Raw genomic sequence first — 18155 nt, 5'->3', positions numbered from 1 at the left:
CAAGGAAGCTCACAGCCTGGCTTTCTTGGCCACGGGTAGCGCATCGGAGGCGACAAGACCTGCTGCGCGCCGATGCCCTGAAAGAGCGCGCGCTCCTCCCGGTGCCCTTGCTAGATGCCTTGGGGCAGAGATCTCGGAAAGCGCAGGGCTAGGACTAGCTACGCAGCGGCGCCCACCCGCTCACAGAGGCAACGGCAGCCCCCTCCCTCCGCTTTCCCACCGCCGAGGCGAAGCTGGCGAGAGGCCGAAGAGGCGGTCTTTTCTTCCCGCCCGGGGGGCCGAGGCAGCTGGGAGCCCCCCGCCCCTCCGCAGAGTCTCCGCCCCTCCTCCCCTCCCCTCCGACGGCCGGCCTCGCTCCCTCCTTCCCGCGCGCAGCTCGGCCGGCGGAGCGGCGCGGAGGATGGGGCGGCGGGGCGCCTGCGGAGGCAGCAGCCAGGAGCCCCGCGGCAGGACAACGACGCTGCCGCTGCTGCTGAGGAGGCCGCTGCCGCCGCCTGGTGAAGCGGGGCTGAGCTGAGCTGAGCTGGGCCCGGTGTCGCTAGTCCGCCCGCCCGCCCGCCCGCTGCCGCTGAATCCCCCCAACGCCCACCATGGATGGGGCCCGCGGCAGCCGCCGGCCGCAGAGGCAGGTAAGGGGCAAGACGACGACAACGACGAAGAGGAGGCCTGCGCGGGGCTGGGCAGCGAGCAGCTCCTTCCGCCGCCTTTGTCTCTCCGGCCCTCTGGGGGAGTGGACCCGGCCCGCAGCGAGCCCAGTGGGGCGGACCGCCTGCCTGCCTGCCTGCCTGCCTGCCGCAGCGTCGCGAGGGGCTGCTGAGCTGGGGCCGAGGCCGAGGGAGGGCCCGGCCGGGGGCTGCTGCTGCTCCCTTCTCGCTTCTCGCTTCTCCTGCTCCGCGCGGCAAAGGGCACTCGGTCGCCGCCGCGCTTTCAGGGGCTTTTCCCACTCGGGAGGGCGCCGCCGCCTTGGGTTCTGCGCGCCCGGCTGCAGCCCAGCGGAGCTCTGCCGCTGCTCCCTGTGAGGGGTCCCAGGTTCCGACCTGTTTTTGCCGGGAGGCCGGGCCAAGCCGGGATCTCTATTCTGGCGGGGGGCGGGGGCGGGGATGATCCTGGGTCCCTCGCCTCTCCAACGCGGAGAGCCGGATGGCTTGTGCCTCCGGGATCCCTCCGGCTCCTGGCTTGAAAAGGGGCTGCCTCCGGCCGGGCCTCTTGCCGGCTGCCCCCCACGGAGTCTTCCTCAGCCCCGAAATCGGTAAAATTCGTTCTGTAACCGGCGTGTTACCTTGCCACGGCTGTTCCCTCTGCATTCGGTTGCTTCTGGGCATGTGCAGAGTGGACTGCCTGCCGCAGCTGAGAGCAGTCAGAGGCAGCACCTCTCTCGTTGTTTTGTGTTGGTGCCCAAGAGTTTGAAAAGGGGTCGGATTGCTTCCTGAGGGCACTTCAGTGGCAGAGAGTACTGGAGCGGAAGACCCCGGGTCCAGCCCCGGAAGAGCTGCTGCCAGTCCGTGTAGTCAGTACAGGACAAGATGGATCTGACGGCAGCCTTTCCCAACTACCTGCCTTCCAGATGTTTTGGGCTGCGCTTGACCCCAGCATCCTACAGCTGTGCTGGGTGAGAGGAGTTTCAGTCAGAAACATCTGGAGGGCACCAGAATGGGGGTCCACCCACCCCACCTCATTCTCTGTTCCCAGCAATGGTCAGACAGGAGTCTCAAAGAGAAGCCCCACAAACAGGACATGATGGCAACATTGCATGCCCCCAGCACCTGCTGTCCAGATGTAGACTGCCTCTGGATGTAGAGGTTGCATTTAACTGTGATGTTAGAGAAACCTACAGAGGGAAGGCCTACATCAGTGGCAATCATTGCCCCTTGAGGTGAGGGGGTGACCATAAGCTGATGGTTTGTTTTGCGTGTGTGAATGGACTTTTATCCTTACTTAACAATCTGCTGTCAGTAAATTTCATTGCATGACCCTGAGGCCTAGTTTTTAAAAGAGCTCCGACTTCTTAACTGTGTGACGTCCTATGTATCAAATTTTTGCATCTTGATACAGAGCACCACCGAAACCTGTGTTTCAGGTCAGCCTTGTAAATGAGCCCACAAAAGTCTCTAGTCTGCTAAGAGCTTGCCCTGGAGGATTCTCGGCTGTCTAGTAAGCAGACTGGGGGAGGAGGGAGGGAGAGCTCATTCTGCTGCCCTTGAGCCATTGGGCCAACCCGTTTGCTTTCTGTGCTGGTAGCCACAAGGGAACTGACTTTCCTTCACAGCTCAGCACAGAAAGCAAGTGAGCTTGGATCTGCTCCTCCGCTAGCCTGTTGTTGTGTTTCTGTTTTGGCTTCCCTCTCCTCTGTGTCTACAACAAAAACCAAGCCATGCAGTGATCTCTCTCCCCACCAGCCCACTCACTTGCCAGCATGGAATTCCTTGTTGCCTATAGCGACTAGGCTTGCTATTTAAAGCTGGTTCCGATGGGTTTCTCTCTCCAGCATTTTGCACAGTGAAGAAGGATAGAAAGAGTTGACACAGCTTCTCCCTGCAATTTCTGCTCTCCAGCAGCCCTTTGCCATCATGGCCCTGGCTGCCTTCCATTTCCTGAGGTATTTGAATTGGTTGTCTTTATGCCTTTAGGAAATAACACTTCAAATGTCTTCATTTGCTGTTTGCAGTATGCACTTATCTGCTCAGGGTTTGTCTTCCTTTTTGTTTTTATCCAGGGGCAATATGCTTTGCACTCCCTGCTCCCATTCTTATGACTTCCATAACCCCAGGCAGAGTTGCAGTTGACTGTCAGTAGATGCAGTAGAATGGCAGCTTGTATATTTTTTAATTTGCACCTTCTTGGATTGCACTATTGTACAAATATTTCATTCCCCCCCAAAAAGGCTTTGCATAAGTTAGTTAAAGACCAGTTAAAAAGTGAGTGAATGAAGCATATCTAATCCATGATAATATTATTAATGTTCAATTAAAACCAACACTGAATTATTTGATGAAGAGGATCTTAAATCAAACAAATATATAGACAAAATGCTTCATTATGCAGTATGCTGAATTCTTGTTCCTCTGTGATACATACTATCTGAGCCTCTGCTATAGTCGTTTCAAAAGAACCTCCAAGTTTCTTTAATGGATTTTAATTCTTCCATGTAACATCTCTTTTACAGATCCTCCATTGTTGAGTAATTCTCTCTCCTGAAATTAAATACGACTTGAGTAAGATTTTCTAGATATTCATTCACTTGCAGACATGTTGAATTTGATCGTGCTGTGCTTGCTACTGCTCCCAGAAAGTTTTTCCTGTGCTGTCACTTAACAGTTTCCTGTAGTGCTCCATGATTCAGATTTCCTAAATGGATATTGAGGGAAACCAAGGAAAGGGTTAATGAAATTAGGAGGGTCCAGGGAGAGCGACATGTGGCTGGAGACCTTTAAATTAAAGCTCAGGTTTTTCCAGGATGCCAAATTCTGTGCCAGACAGCAGGTTCTGTGACTGCCCCGGAGCTGCATCGGATAGCACCCAATAAGTTGGTTGGAGTCAAAGCTGTGAGGCAACTGCATCCTAATCTCTGAGCATAGTTTATGTGATGCTTCTGTGATGGATGTGGGCCCAGAACAGAAGTGCTTAGTGAAGGAAACACTTCCGTGCCCATTGCTGCTTTTAAAACAGCACAGTATAAAATATTCTTTTATTGACATATCTGCACTGTTGGCATAGCCTCCCACTTGTTGTGTTTGTGTGGCATGGTGTGCTTTGCAAAGAGTTGGGGGTCCAACTTTGTCGAGTTTCTCAGACTGCAGGTTCAAGGATTGGGCTGGAAGGGTTTTAATGAAAAAATATTAGCACCCAGTTGGCTCCCATCTTAGACTCAGGAGCCAGTTCAGACTTGCAGTTGAAAATAGGCAAGTTGATGAGCACACATGTTTTAGTTTGTGGGCAATGCAACACACATCATGTTACCAAAACCCCTGCAGTCACTGCATGATAAAATCTGCAAGATCCCAAGCACAAAAGCGTACATGGCAGAGTAACAAGCCTGGTGGTTTCTTTTAATTAAAATCCTGGTTGAAACCTACTGTTACAAGATGTAAAAGGCAAAGACATTTTAGAGAGTGTGAGAAAAGTTACTGTGTAACACCAAGCTGGCTGTTGCTCCATCAATATACTGTGGTACCTCAGGTTAAGTACTTAATTCGTTCCGGAGGTCCGTACTTAACCTGACACTGTTCTTAACCTGAAGCACCACTTTAGCTAATGGGGCCTCCTCCTGCTGCCGCGCCGCTGGAGCCCGATTTTTGTTCTCATCCTGAAGCAAAGTTCTTTACCTGAAGCACTATTTCTGGGTTAGTGGAGTCTTTAACCTGAAGCGTCTGTAACCTGAAGCGTCTGTAACCTGAAGCGTATGTAACCTGAGGTACCACTGTAGACTGGCAGCCGTGGGGTCTTCTGGAGCCTGCTGTGCTCCTGACGATGCCAAGGGCTGCAAACCAGACCTGCACTGAGGAGGCAGCAGCCAACTTGAGGCTGCTCAGGAATTTTCTGAATTGTCTCTGGATTTTTGTTGTTTCTAGAGCATCTGTGCACACTGCACCTCCTCTTGGATGATGGGGCCTGCCACTTTGACCCATACTTTTGCAACTGCTGAGCTTGACTGCTTTGGTATTCTTCATGTGGGGCTGCCCTTGATGATGACTTGGGAGATGCAAAATTCTGCAGCCCATCTGTTAAATGTCAGAGGGAAGAAGCAAGGAGCATCTTTTCCTCCTTCAGTTCCAGAGGAGGGGTTGGCACCACAGCTCATTGGCCCAGTTCAAGGTGCTCGTGCTTAAGCTATAAAGATTCCCATAGTCTAGTACGCAGATGCCTCTGACACAAGTCATCTCTATTGCTTTCTTTGTTTACCCAACCAGATCCTGCTTCATTAGAGCATCTGTTGCTAGGACGGCACTCTCTCCCTCTGGAACTGAGGATTTGTTCTTATAATTTGAAAGGACTGTCACAACTTTTCCTTGCCTGCTTCTAGCACAGCCTATCCCAGTCTGGTGCCCTCTGGATCTTTTGGACTACAACTCACATCAATTCTCACCAGCACAGGTGTATGATGCTGGGGCGGATGGCAGTTGTGGTCTAAAACATCTGGAGGGCACCAGATGGGGAAAGGCTGCTCTAGGATTTCTCCTTGGGAGTTTTTTCTGAATGGCTGAGAACATCTTCTAGCTAAGGTTGTTTTTTTTAAAATTGTGGTTCATCAGTTGTTTGCAGTTGCCTTGAACCCATGTCAGAAAAGCAGCAAATACATATTTTAAAATAAACAATTTAAACCATTCATGGATGGCTAAGTTCGTAGATCCAGCCCCAAGGCAGTTTCACAGGCTAGCTGAGGTGCAGTAAAAGTTTGCCCAGGGTTCTCACCTGAGAGGGGAAAAGAAAAGAGTTCAAAGTTTTTCCTCACTTTAATTGCCTCTTTATTTTCTTTGTGACATCTAAATTGCAAATCTTACATCTGCATGGAGTGCAAGGGAGCCAACAGCAAAAGTGCAAAATGTACTTCTGGCTTTTGGAGCGTGGCCTGCAAAACCAGAGGTCAGGTTCTTGAGAAGACAGTTGATGGCCAAATTTGTAGTTGGTCTTTTCAGTAGCTGTTGCAGTTAAGAGGCCTCGTTGCTCTTTGTATGTGTGTGAGAGACAATGCTTCTAGGGGTACTGTTGGACAAGTGTGTGATCTGCATTGCACTCAGATCTGCTTATGTGCAGTGCTTTTGTAGAGAGCTGGATGGCACAAGAGCCATCTTAGTTAACTTCAGCGCAACACAAAGTCATCGTTTTTTAGCAGCAGATTCTTGCGGGGATCTTTAGATCTGACCTACCCTTTTCTAGATCTGTGTGCTAGAGCTCCAGAGGAGGGGACAATGAAAACGTTAAATGCTCATGCTGGACAGTGGCAGCCACACATTCCACCCACATAAAGTACAGTGGTACCTAGGTTACATACTCTTCAGGTTACAGACTCCGCTAACCCAGAAATAGTACCTCTGGTTAAGAACTTTGCTTCAGGATAAGAACAGAAATTGTGCTCTGGCAGCGCGGCAGCAGCAGCAGGCCCCATTAGCTAAAGTGGTGCTTCAGGTTAAGAACAGTTTCAGGTTAAGAACAGACCTCTGGAATGAATTAAGTACTTAACCCGAGGTACCACTGTACTTTAAACTGTACAACTGAATCTCTGCTCTGTGGTGCCCAGTGTGATATAGTGGGCAGTTAATTACAATTGCAACAGTTAACCTTGAAGAATAATCCAGTTGGACACTTCAACTCACTTAACAACAACAACAACAACAACAACAACAACACCATTATCATCATCGTCATCATCTAAAATGAGCTGGAGAAATCTATACTCAGGCAATGTTACTATGTATGGCCCAGATTTCTGAAACTTCTCAATATGTATGAAAATCCCCAGGCACTCACTCTCTGTCCAGAAACCTTTTAAAAGGATTTCATTATTGGTTTCATTGGCCCACACAGACTTAAGAGGAGGAGGAGCCCTGTCAAGAGCACAGAGAACTGAGGAATGAGGGGGGCACATGGGAAAGGTTCCTGCCCATTTAGCAGCCACTTTCCTTCAGGTACTGTGAGGTTTGCGGTTTTGCTATTCATGCAGCCTCTCTTCAGTCTCCTGATTTTCCTGTGGATAGAGAGTAGGCTCTTGGCTCTGTTTGGCTGCCACCGCCGCTGCCTCCTGATCTTGTGAGCAGCCAAGCCTTGTTCATCTACACAGGAGGATGTGGAGTAAGCCTGAATCATGTGGCAAAAGTGACTTCATTGGAAAGTTTAAATACCAGCGGTTACTTCAAACCCCTTAGTTGCACTGTAATTCCTGCCCCCAATCAGAGAGTGTTTTAAGTAAAGAGGGAGCTGAAAACATTACTAGAGTGTTATCCTCTCTTAGAATGACTCTGTTCCAATTCTAAAGCGACTTGGTGTGTGAAGTTCCTTCTGGCCAGCACCACATCTCAATCTGTTTGCCGGTCCCCACTCACTCAGTGTAGGAACTCCATGCAAATGAAATGTCAGGGTTTGTTTCAGCATAAGCTTTATTTAAGTTGTAAACCACCCTGTGATCTGCAGATAAAGGGCAGTATAAAAAATAATAATTACTCATAATCCTAATAATACATTTTATTATATAGCCCACTCTTTCTCTATGAAGCTGAAGGTGAAGAACCTGCTTCCTCCATCTCTTCCATTTTATCATTGTGCCAATCTGCATATTGTATCGCATCCTATAAGAAGAGCCCTGCAGCTGGATTTGACCAGAGGTCCTTCAAGGTCAGCCTCCCATCCCTCTTGGTAGACGCTCTTTCTGACTGCCCCCCCCCACTTGCCCTCTCTCTCTCCCTGGGCCAAGGCCTTGCCAAGCTGCCTCGGATTTATCTGTGGTTGGCTCAAATTCCCCCTCAATTGGCAGTTTCCTTTCCACCTGGTGGAGTCCGCAGGCTGATATCCAGCCAATGGAAGGGTTTCAACGGCTCCAGCAGAGCTGCTTCTTGCTGCAGTGCAGCACCATGAAAAGGAGGTGGGGTTCCTCCTCCTCCTAGAAAGTATGCCAGATGCACGCTCAAGTCTAGTGTTGCTTTTTTGCAGCAACTGTTATGAGAAAAAGGAGGAACCTCCTCTTAAGTGATGGCACAATGGATTCAGTATGCAGCATGGGCCCTCTGGAGAAGGTGACTGTTTCTGTAGAAACTGTTATAGGCTGCTAACCCTCCGTGATCTTCCACCACCCCTTCCCTACCAGACGTCCAAGCTCAGTGCTTATATTGGGGAAACACAGGTTTTCGGAATGAAAATTGAAGAAGGGCTTCCCTTTTGGCACCCAGCAAAATCATTTGGCCCGAAAGGAGCCATCCCCTCTGTTCTTGTTGGACAGAAGAAGGAAGTCCAGGGCAGCGAGGCCAGATCATCCAGTCTGCATGAGGGGACAGTTCATTTGCACCTAGTGTCCCACATATGGAATGACAGAGAGGGCAAACTGATAATGAAGCAGCAGGCCCAGAATGCATCAGACTGCATTTAAGAGCAAGTTTTAGCTCCCAGGATTCTTCATGAAAGTGATGGAGAAGAGCAGAAAAGTTGCATTGTAATCACCATAAGCCTGTTCCATGCTGGAGGCTGGATTGAGCCTTCAGGAAGCAAAAGAACTAAGAGTACCCAGTGCAGCTGATTCTGGTCAGCAGCTGTCAACAGGACCCCTGCATCCCAGGGCAGGAAATGCCTGTAGTTGGTCTGATAAGGTGGCTGTTTAGAAGGCAGTAAGACCAGGCCCAATTTTTCCTTTTCCTTTTTTGAGGGCCACTTCCTTTCTTAGCCTCTTTTCTTTTGCTGCAGCTCTCACTTGAATGGAGGGCGACCCTGAGTGCATCTCTCTTGACAACAGGCTCAGACTCTGGGCTCATCTACACCTCCATTTGCCCCACTGCTTTCCCCCAGGAAAACACATGGTTTAGTGCTGAATCAGAACAATGGGTGCATTCTTCTTGAAGCTGTCAAGCTGTGAAAATCATGTCCACTGTCCCCCTAGAAGGTCGAAAACCATTTTGGGATTCAGGAAGGGTAGCTTTGGATATTGTCAGGAGATGGTTTGTTAAGATACTTGCAAGAATTTTGCCGGCTGCAGCTTAATAATCAAGATGCCTCGATAGTTTCCACAATCCGTTCTATCACCTTTTTTAAAAAAGAGATTGATAATTTTGGTATCCCTAAAGTCTGCTGGGATCTCCTCTCTCTCCCAGATTTTTATGATGAGCTTGCGAAGTTGTGTAAGCACAATTCTGTCCACTTTGAAGACTATGGCAGGTATTCCATCAGGTCCGCTGGCTTTGTTGTTTTTCATTTGTTTAATGGTTTTGGAGATACCGCAAGCTCATCTCTAATTTGTTTTTGAGAATTTGTGAGAGGACCTCAGCAGCTACAGGGGAGTTGCAGCTAAGGAGATGCTGGCAATGTTCTTTACAGTGCAGTGCAATAGCTTCTTTATCTTTTAGAAGTGTGGTCTGTCTGTTGAGAGTAGGGGGCCTATGCCATGATTTATTGGCCCATAGAAGGTCTTTGTGGCCTTAAAGAAACTCTGTGTATCATGAGTGTCAGCTAAGTATTGGATCTCTTGAGCTTTTTTTTTTTTTTTATCCACCTCCTGTTCTTTAGTTCTCTGGTTCTTCATTGAACCTCAGCATTAGCGTTGGCATAGGGTTTTTTTCTTAGTGGCACAGTTTCTATCTCTTTGCCAGATTTGAAAGGCCTTCCTTTTCTTGTCAATAATGTGGTCAATCTCACTGTCACTCTCATCAAACCAGTTTCTTGGTTTGGTATCCAATAGTTTGTTCACAGGCTGCAATAATGGATTTTTTAGCTTGGTCCAGTGTTCCTTGATGTTATCGGGGATCTTCCTCAATATCAAAGTAGTTTCCTGGATCTTCCTCTGTTCTCTGCCTGCTCCACTGAAAATAAGTATTTGTAAACAAACACAACACCTGTACAAAACATGCAAAAGGGATTCAGCTAATCTTAGAATGTCGTTTAACATGCTCTGTAGAATCAGGAGTTACTTTTGGAAGTGTCAAAAGAAACATGGTTATCCTATGTGCTATGTAAGGAGTTTCCCGAAAGACAGATTGCTGATGGGGGAAAAGAGGTTCTGCATCCTGCTATTTATGCATGAGACAGATTGGAACCATTATTATTTTTTAATTGTCTTGCTTGTGGAATCATCATGTTAATTTGGTTTTTCAGCTGACGCACCCTGCCAAAGTTGCAAGATCCAGCTTTGCATTGCGTAGCCCAAGGCACTTTTCCAGTACTTAGGCATCTCCACTTTCACTGCTGTTAGCACCAAGTCTTTTGTAAATAGAGAATGTTGTTGATAGCAGATTGGGGTAATAAAATAAGAGTTGGAAGGGGCCTTGAAGGCCCTCTGGCCCTACCCCATGCTGTTTGCCAGATCTGCAATGCAGGATCCAAGTGAAGACTCCCTGGCAGGTGGCCCAGCCAGCCACAGCCAGCCTGTTCCCCTGTTGAAAAATAGCTTTTCCCATTAGCATAGCTGAAACCTGCTTCCATGTAATTTCTGCCACTTGGTTCTAGGCAGCTCTCATGGGATCCCCACTCCCATTGGAAACCCCTCTTTGCCAGGCTAACCATAGCCCAGCTCTTTCCACTGTTCCTCAGAGGGGTCCCTGGCCACCATCCTGGTCTTCCTCTTCTGGGCACACTCTATTTGGCCAACGCCCTCTTTTAAAAAATTCATTTCAAGTTTTTCTTTTTGATGTTTTATACAGGTAACCCTTTGGGTGCTGGGGGGGGTGGATAAAAAAAAATGTTGAGGAGGGTGTGCACAGTCACTTGATGTGACTTCCAGAGTGTCCTTCATACAGCCTGAAGGAAACATGTCCATATATGAGATTGATACACCTAAGACCTTTCCATCTTGTCTTAATTTGTGGAAAGCTGCTTCCTCATATGCAGCACAGTCAAGTCACATCCTCCGGCCATTGCACTATTAAACAGGGCAGGGGGTGGCTGTTCTTTCCAGTCCTGGAATAAGAGCCGGTTAGCCACCATGACTGTACGTAGGAGCCAGTCACATTCTCCATCAGTCATTGCTATCTTTTTAAAAAAAGAACCCCAAGATATGAATCAGGCTTCAGACTGTTGCAAAAGAAATAGGAGAAAATCTTGGGCTCAGAATTCTTTAATGCTGAGTACTAAAACTGGATGGACTGCACAGTCCTTCCATGTAAAAATCCATTGTGGTGATCACAAGCGTTTTTAATTACTGCAATATACTTTGTGGGAGTGGGGTGGCTAATATTGTTAAACATATGGCAGTAAAAAAGCATTGCCTGGATCCTTCTGCCCACCTTCAATCTAGATCTAGAGGACTTGATGCCGCCTGAACAAACTCCCACCACAGAGAAAGCTAGCATGTTGAGGCATGCCCTGCCATGCTAGCTTTTGTATATGCATGGTGGCTGTGTTGTGGTTTTGGTCTCTTTGCCAGTACTGCAGAACCAACTTCAAGAAGGTGCTGCCTATCTGAGCCATTTAAATATTCATAATCCATAGCCAGATGCGGTTGGTGGCGGCGGCATACATAGCTTTTGAAGTGCAGTGAGTGGGTGGGGAGAGATGCTTCAAGTGAGTTTTCTTGCCCCAAGTCCCCCTTTTGTAAGCCGCTCTGGGGATTTTGCTGAGGGGTGGGAAGTGCAAATCCCTAACTGCTTCCAGCTGTGCCAGAGCTGCTTTTGCAGCAAATCTCTCTCCCATTGCAGGGATTACCCTGGATTCCTCCAGCTGCTGTTTTAAGAAGGAGCCCATAGAGAGAAGAGCTTGCTTTGCCTCTTGGCAGATAATGTAAGGGGAGGGGCTAAATCCAGGCAGAAGGAGGCAGAGGGTGTCATGGATACAAGCTGGACCAATTGATGGCTGTTGGGTGGGCATCAGAGTGACCTGCTGGAGGAAGAGGTGGAAGAGGAGGAGGAGGAAGGAGGACAGGAGGATATGAGATGCTGAGAAGAGGAGACTGAGAGTTGTCCTCTTCAATCTTGAAATATGAAATGTGCTGGTGAATGGGAGCCCTTGAAGGGTCATCACAGCTCAGTGGGAAACAGCAAAAGCCTAACACCTCTGAGCCAGGAGAGGAGAGCATTTTCATGTTAAGGATTGCATTTCCTTGGGTGGCACATGTAAACTATTTTGGGCCAGATCCTGGACCATACTTTCTCTTGCTCTTTTTCTGCATAAATTCCAATTATTTCCTGTTGTGGAGCTAAATCGTTGAGCTTATTTTTGCCTTTTGGCCATGCCTTGTTAAGCTATTCAGTTAGTGAGTTGCTTGACCAGCTTGACATCCTTTAGGATTCAGGTCACTTTCCAGGCACTGCAGCAGTTAAATCTCTGGGTGGGGGAGGGGATCCATTTTGCCTATTGCACATGTAGGTAAATGTGTGCTGGCTCCACACGGAAACTCCACTGGAGGTGCTTTTTGCCAGTTCGTCTGCTGAATTGGTTGATAAACCTCCTGATTCTAGGGCATAGTGGTTGATTCGCATGTCCTTAAGAAGAAAAACAACCTTGCCTTTAAATACATTACAGGCAGGGTTGTGTTGGAATGAATAAAGGGAGCATACGGCTTTGTGGGGCAGGGCAGCTTCCCCCAACCTGGTGCCCTCTTGATATTTTGGACTGCAACTCAAAAGAAGGGATTGTGAGGAGCTCCAGATGGAGAATGAGCAGCAAAATGGCAAGTGCAGTTCGGTGTAACAACTGTGATGTGATGCACGTTGGGGCAAAAAGATATTGATTTCACAGCTACGCTCCCAGGGTGGTGACTGACCAGGAATGAAACCTTGGGGTCACAGTACATAACTCAATGAAGATGTCACCCCAGTGTACACCATTTCTGGAAAAGGCATATTCTATGCTAGGGATCATTAAATTAAACTGCCAATATCATCATGCCACTACAGTATACAAATCTATGGTGTGATCGCATTTGGAATGCTATGTACGGTTCTGGTTGTCTCACCTCAAAAAGGATATTATAGGGCTGGGAAAAGGTTCAGCAAAGGGAAACCAAAATGACCAAGAGGATGGGAGTGACTTCCCTATGAAGAAATGTTTCGGCAATTGAGTCTTTTTAGTTTATAGAAAAGGTGAGTAAGAGGCAACATGATGAAAGTTTATAAAATTATGCATGGCTTGGAGAAAGTGGAAAGAGCTAAGTTTTTCTCCCTCTTTCATAACACTAGGACTAGGTTGGAAGTTGACCAGGTTACTCATAATGGTTTTATTGTACCTAGAATATTTTTGTATATTTTAAATTGATATGTATTAATTATTATAAGCAAGCTTGGAAATTTTATTGACAGGTGAGGTATAAATTCCTATAAAAAGAAATAAATAATTGTGGTTTTTTTCTACCATTCTGAGGCATGCAATGGTATTTTGGTAGCCAAGATTTCTAGCCAAACTAAAATATATTGATTTCATTGACTATTTCAGATAACAAGGTAATCCTAGGATCCGTTCCTATTAGGTGTCAAAGTATCTTAGCAGAATTTACAAAACATATTGCTGTCACTTCCATATTTAGACACCTCCCCCACCCCACCCCAGGTGTGTATGAAGCTATTTAGCAAATTTGTGTGTTTGGGCTTTCTTAAGAGTGAAGGCATAACTTACCTTTGTTCATTGAACCTGACTGCCCAGGTCATTCTTGTTGCTTAAGAACTTTAGGAGTGCCCTGCTGAATCAGGCCAAAGTGCTGGGTTCTTAGCATGAATCCCAGGAAATGGCAAGTTCCAAGCAGTCCTGACCAATCAGTTGTTTTCCATGAAATACCTCAGTTTCTCAGCTAGTAATTTTATCACCTGTAGCCAGGACTCTCCTTCACTGGAGGCCTTTAAGCGGAGGTTGGATGGCCATCTATAATGGGTGCTTTAGTTGAGATTCCTGCATTGTAGGGGGTTGGACTAGATGACTCTCAGAGGTCCCTCCAAACTCTACAGTTCTATGAATTGTGTCTCAGTCTTAAAGCTAACTTTAAGATCTACCAGGACTAGCATCTAGCATTCTGTAAATTTATGATAACCTTTGTAGCTATGAGCCCTGTTTACTGTAGGAACTGCTATCTTCGTCAGGCATGCTGTGGTTGAACAATGTTAGCTTATTGTTCATTTGAAACAACCAACTTCAAAACTGCACAGCCAGAGGAGGAATCAGGAGGGGTGAGAGGCTGCAGGGCTCAAGCGGCCCTTGTGTGTGTAGCCCTTAACTTGGATGGCTGAGGTTTTCGTCTGCGTGAGGATGGGGCTCTTTCATGGAATGTACTCAACAGTTACCAAATTGGGAGTTTTTCATCAGACATACAATAAAAACAAGACGAAACAATAAACAACCCTTGCAACACTTCCAACAAATCACAAAGGGCACACATTTTGTATAAAGGTCATTTGTTAATCTGAGGAAGGCAGGCGAGGTGAAGAATCTTTAATATCAGAGGTCGCAGGAATGTCTGGGAAGCAAGGCAGCTGGTCTGCAGTTGAAGTCCAGAGTGAACAATAGGAGACCTTTGGTTCTCCTCTCGGAATCTTTTGACTTTGAGACCTGAGTGCATCCTGAAGCTGTCACTTTTATGCCACTGAATATCATTCAAGCAATTTATTGTACTATAAAATAATTCACATATACAGTGGTACCTCGGTTTAAGAACAGTCCAGTTTAAGAACGATTTGGTTTACAAACTCCACAAAACCAGAAATAGTGTCTTGGTTTGAGCACTTTACCTCGGTCTAAGAACGGAATCCAAACGGTGGAAGGGTACTAGCGGCGGGAGGCCTCACTAGGGAAAGTGTGCCTTGGTTTAAGAATGGTTTTGGTTTAAGAATGGACTTCCAGAACAGATTAAGTTTGTAAACCAAGGTACCTCTCTCTCTCCCCGTGTGTGTGTGTGTGTGTGTGTGTGTGTGTGTGTGTGTGTTATACAGAAACAATTGACACAGACTTTCATAAAGAGCACACTAGCAGTAGCTCAGTTTTGAAAGTGTGGAAGCTTACAGGCCAAGCTTGCCAGTTCTAAAAGCAGAGGCAGAAATGCAAAGCCAGACCTAGATGGGGTAAAATTGGGCAAGTTGGAGAAAGAAGCTTGAAGCAAGGAGGAGTGACAGGTGAGGTGAAGAGATGAAATGGATGGTGACTGGGGCTGTTTGCTGCCAGAAGAGAAATAGAAGTTTCCAGAGGAGGAAGAAGGCTTTTGGGTATTGACTTTGTGAGGCATAGGCATTAGGTAAGATTCGGGCAAGAATGGAAAGAAAGCTGTGGGAGACTTGGGGGGCATGGCTGGTGAATGGGCAAGTTATATACCAGCAAAAAAGCAGAAGTGTAGATGAGGAAGGAGAAAAGGGCAAAGCAAAGAGCAGATCTCCGAAAGCAAGATTGGGGAAAGGGGGGCTGGGAGTGAGCGAAAGCTGGTAATCCTGTAGAGGAGAGATTGGGGGCAAGAAGGAAAATATAGACTTTGGGCAGCTAATGGTCCATGCACTCTGGCATTCATCACAGTCTCCCATTGCTCCAGAAGCGGTTTAGTCATGCTGGCCACATGACCTGGAAAGCTGTCTGTGGACAAATGGGAGATGAGCACCGCTCCCCATAGTCACCTTGGACTGGGCTTAACCATCCAGGGGTCCTTTACCTTACCTTTTGCCTTACTTCTGCAAAGATGAAGACTTGGTGGTGGGGCTGAGAAGAGACAAGACGGGGTTTCCACATGGAATGTCGTCGTGAAATGAGTGAGATTTCTTTTCCAAAGGTTCCCAGCTGCTGAGGCAAAAAGCAGTTGTTTTTATGCCCAAGATAAGGGCTTCATGATGTAAATAGAAGCAAAGACTTGCAATCTATTTTTTCCTGTCTACTCAAACTCCCTGTATTCAGAGATTGTTGTTTCCTTGGTTAAAGGTCTTGGTCCAACAAAAGAAAGGGTAAAACCAACCTGAGCTGCAACCACCCTTGTCTGTTGCTTCTAAGTGGGGGACTTGGTTTTTCAATTTAACAAGCAATTCAGAAGGAGCCACAGGTGTGGGGGCTGAGACAGTGCTGTAGATGCTCCTCCACCAGGCCTTTGGTTATGACTCAAGCTGCTCCGATCTCTTTGTATGCCTAGAATTTCACCTGCCATAATTTGAATCAAGTTGATCTCATAACAGTGGCTATATTAAAAAATAATTCACCAGGAGCACTCACTGGCTTAAGTAAGGGGCAGCTTCATCAGGGATTGAATCTTGTGAAAAGCAACATGCTTGCTGCAGAATGAATAGAGCATTGGTCAGAATAATGGACATACTGTGTGTTTGCATGTAAGTGGGGCAAACAATGCAATGCAGAGGCTCTTGTCTTTCTATTGACAAAGTCGGCCTTGAACTCTTGCCAGTGAATCCTCTCAGTGAGTTTTCTGTTTCAGCTAGAGGAAGACTTCCTTTGTTTTAGGGAAGAAAAGAATCTGTGTCTTTTCCTATTGCAGTAAATTAAACAGATTATTATTATTAGTCCTCCCCTCCTCCCCTAACAGAGTTGTGGGGCCTCTCAGCCTCATATATAACAGTGTGATGATTTGACCCTGTCGCTGGTACATTTGTAACATAAATTGGCACCTCATTGGAGGGTGATTTTAGGAGTTAGCATCCTCTTCAGACCTGGAGCTTAAGGACCACTTTGTAATTCTAATTTATGTTTGCTCAAATAAATCATTCTCAGGTCCCCCCCCCTCAAATTTAAGGTGCTAACTGTGTTCTGGAGACTGTTGTGCAATTGGTGATCAGCTGAGTGTGTAGTGCTCATCCCAGTATGGAAATGTCATTGCATCTAACTTCTGAGTTTTTCCACATCTGCCTGGAGAGGTTCTCCCTAGCTATTCTAGGCTGCACCAACAGAAGCATTGTGTCCACATCAAGGGAAGGAATAAAAGGTAAAGGTACCCTGACCTGACTGTTAGCTCCAGTTGCGGAAGACTTTGGGGTTGTGCATTCATCTCGCTCTATATGCTGAGGGAGCCAGTGTTTGTCCAAAGACAGCTTCCGGGTCATGTGGCCAGCATGACTAAGCTGCTCCTGGTGAACCGGAGCAGTGCATGGAAACAGCGTTTACCTTCCTGCCAGAGCAGTACCTATTTATCTACTTGCACTTTGACGTGCTTTCAAACTGCTAGGTGGGCAGGAGCTGCAACCGAACAATGGGAGCTCACCCAGTCACGGGGATTCGAACCGCCGACCTTCTGAGCAGCAAGTCCTAGGCTCTGTGGCTTAGACCACAGCACCACCCACGTCCCTAAGGAATAGTGTTGTAAATAAAAAATATGCCCTTTTCCTTTATGGGGTATCCAAGAGCCCATATAGAGTCCTTACATAGGTTCCCTATTGGTAGGAGAAAATAACAGAGGCCAAACAGAGAATATTGAGAAGCAAAGCAGCTAGTAAGCTTGATCTTTATTCATCTGTTGCAACAGGGTACTCCCCTCACACGCAGGAGAGGAGGAGGACCCCCAAAATTGCTGTGCAAGGGCTTATAAAGACTTTTGAAATTCCCATCCTGTAGATCAAGACCACCCCCAGAAACATTATGCATTCATCACAGAAGGGGTGTAACCTAAGACCACCCCTCAGATAAGGCGATCTAAAACAGAACATTTGCATGTCGTTTTCTCCTGTCGCTTTATTTATTTCCTGTCTGGCAGGTTACTTAAGTGGATTTCTTGGGGAGCCTGGGCAGTCTTTTGTAATGATAAGGCTCACACCCTTATTCAAACACAGATTAAGACAGGATTTGTGAAGGAAGAGACAATGGGGAGGCTTTTCCATTTTGACCATGCAGAGAAACATTTGCTCAGTTTAGGAATCAAAATGGTTCCAGGTTGGCTTCCCTGTGCTGATCTATGTACGTGTGGTTATGAACGTTGCCATATATTTAAGACCATAAAATTCCTATCACAATAGTACTGCTCTATTCTGTCTTGGTCAGATCCCACCTGTTGTACTGTGTCCAGTTCTGGGCACCACAATTTAAAAAGGATATGGACAAGCTGGGACATGTGTGAGGGAGGGTGACTAAGCTGGTAAAGGGTCTGGAAGCCAAGCTTTGTGAGGAAACGTGGAAGCAGATGGGCATGTTTAGCCTGGAAAAGAGGAGACTTAAGAAGCAATATGATAGGCATCTTCAAATATCTCAAGGGCTGTCACATGGAAGATGGAGCAAGCTTGTTTACTCCTTCTCTGGAAGGTAGGACCCAAACCAATGGATTCAAGTTACAAGAAAGGAGATTCTGACTAAACATCATGAAGAACTTTCTGATGGTAAGAGCTGTTTGACAGGGAAATGGACTCCCTTGGAAAGGGTGGATGTCTGCCATGGATGCTTTAGTTGAGATTCCTGCATTGCAGGGATTTGGACTAGATTCTAGGATTCTGTGATTCTTTGGAGAAGTGTTTCAGGGAGGTGGGCTTGGAATACGGCTGTGGGTCATATTGTTTTGGATGCCATTGGGCAGTTTGAGGTTACCAGTCACTGCTTCCTTCCTGCCTCCTTGTAAAAGGGATGTTTATGAATCTGATACA

At 46.9% G+C, this 18155-nt stretch overlaps 1 protein-coding gene across 2 annotated transcripts in view; it reads left to right on the top strand.

The window, feature by feature from the left end:
• Nucleotides 1–349: 349 nt before the first annotated feature.
• ST3GAL2 (ST3 beta-galactoside alpha-2,3-sialyltransferase 2) overlaps nucleotides 350–18155 on the top strand; it is a 38770-nt gene continuing 20964 nt past the window's right edge. Inside the window, exon 1 of one of the 2 annotated variants that reach the window (XM_081872098.1) lies at nucleotides 350–629. The gene's annotated coding sequence lies outside the window, so the exon portion shown is untranslated. Of the gene's footprint in view, nucleotides 630–2492; nucleotides 2597–18155 lie in introns of those variants that run through there. The other variant, XM_081872099.1, reaches the window with a different exon arrangement.

The sequence above is a fragment of the Podarcis erhardii genome, assembly GCF_964252035.2.
Source record: "Podarcis erhardii genome assembly, chromosome: 7".
In the NCBI taxonomy this organism is placed as follows: domain Eukaryota; kingdom Metazoa; phylum Chordata; class Lepidosauria; order Squamata; family Lacertidae; genus Podarcis; species Podarcis erhardii.
Note: the sequence above shows the minus strand (reverse complement) of the source record. Positions and strands in the feature narration are given on the sequence as shown.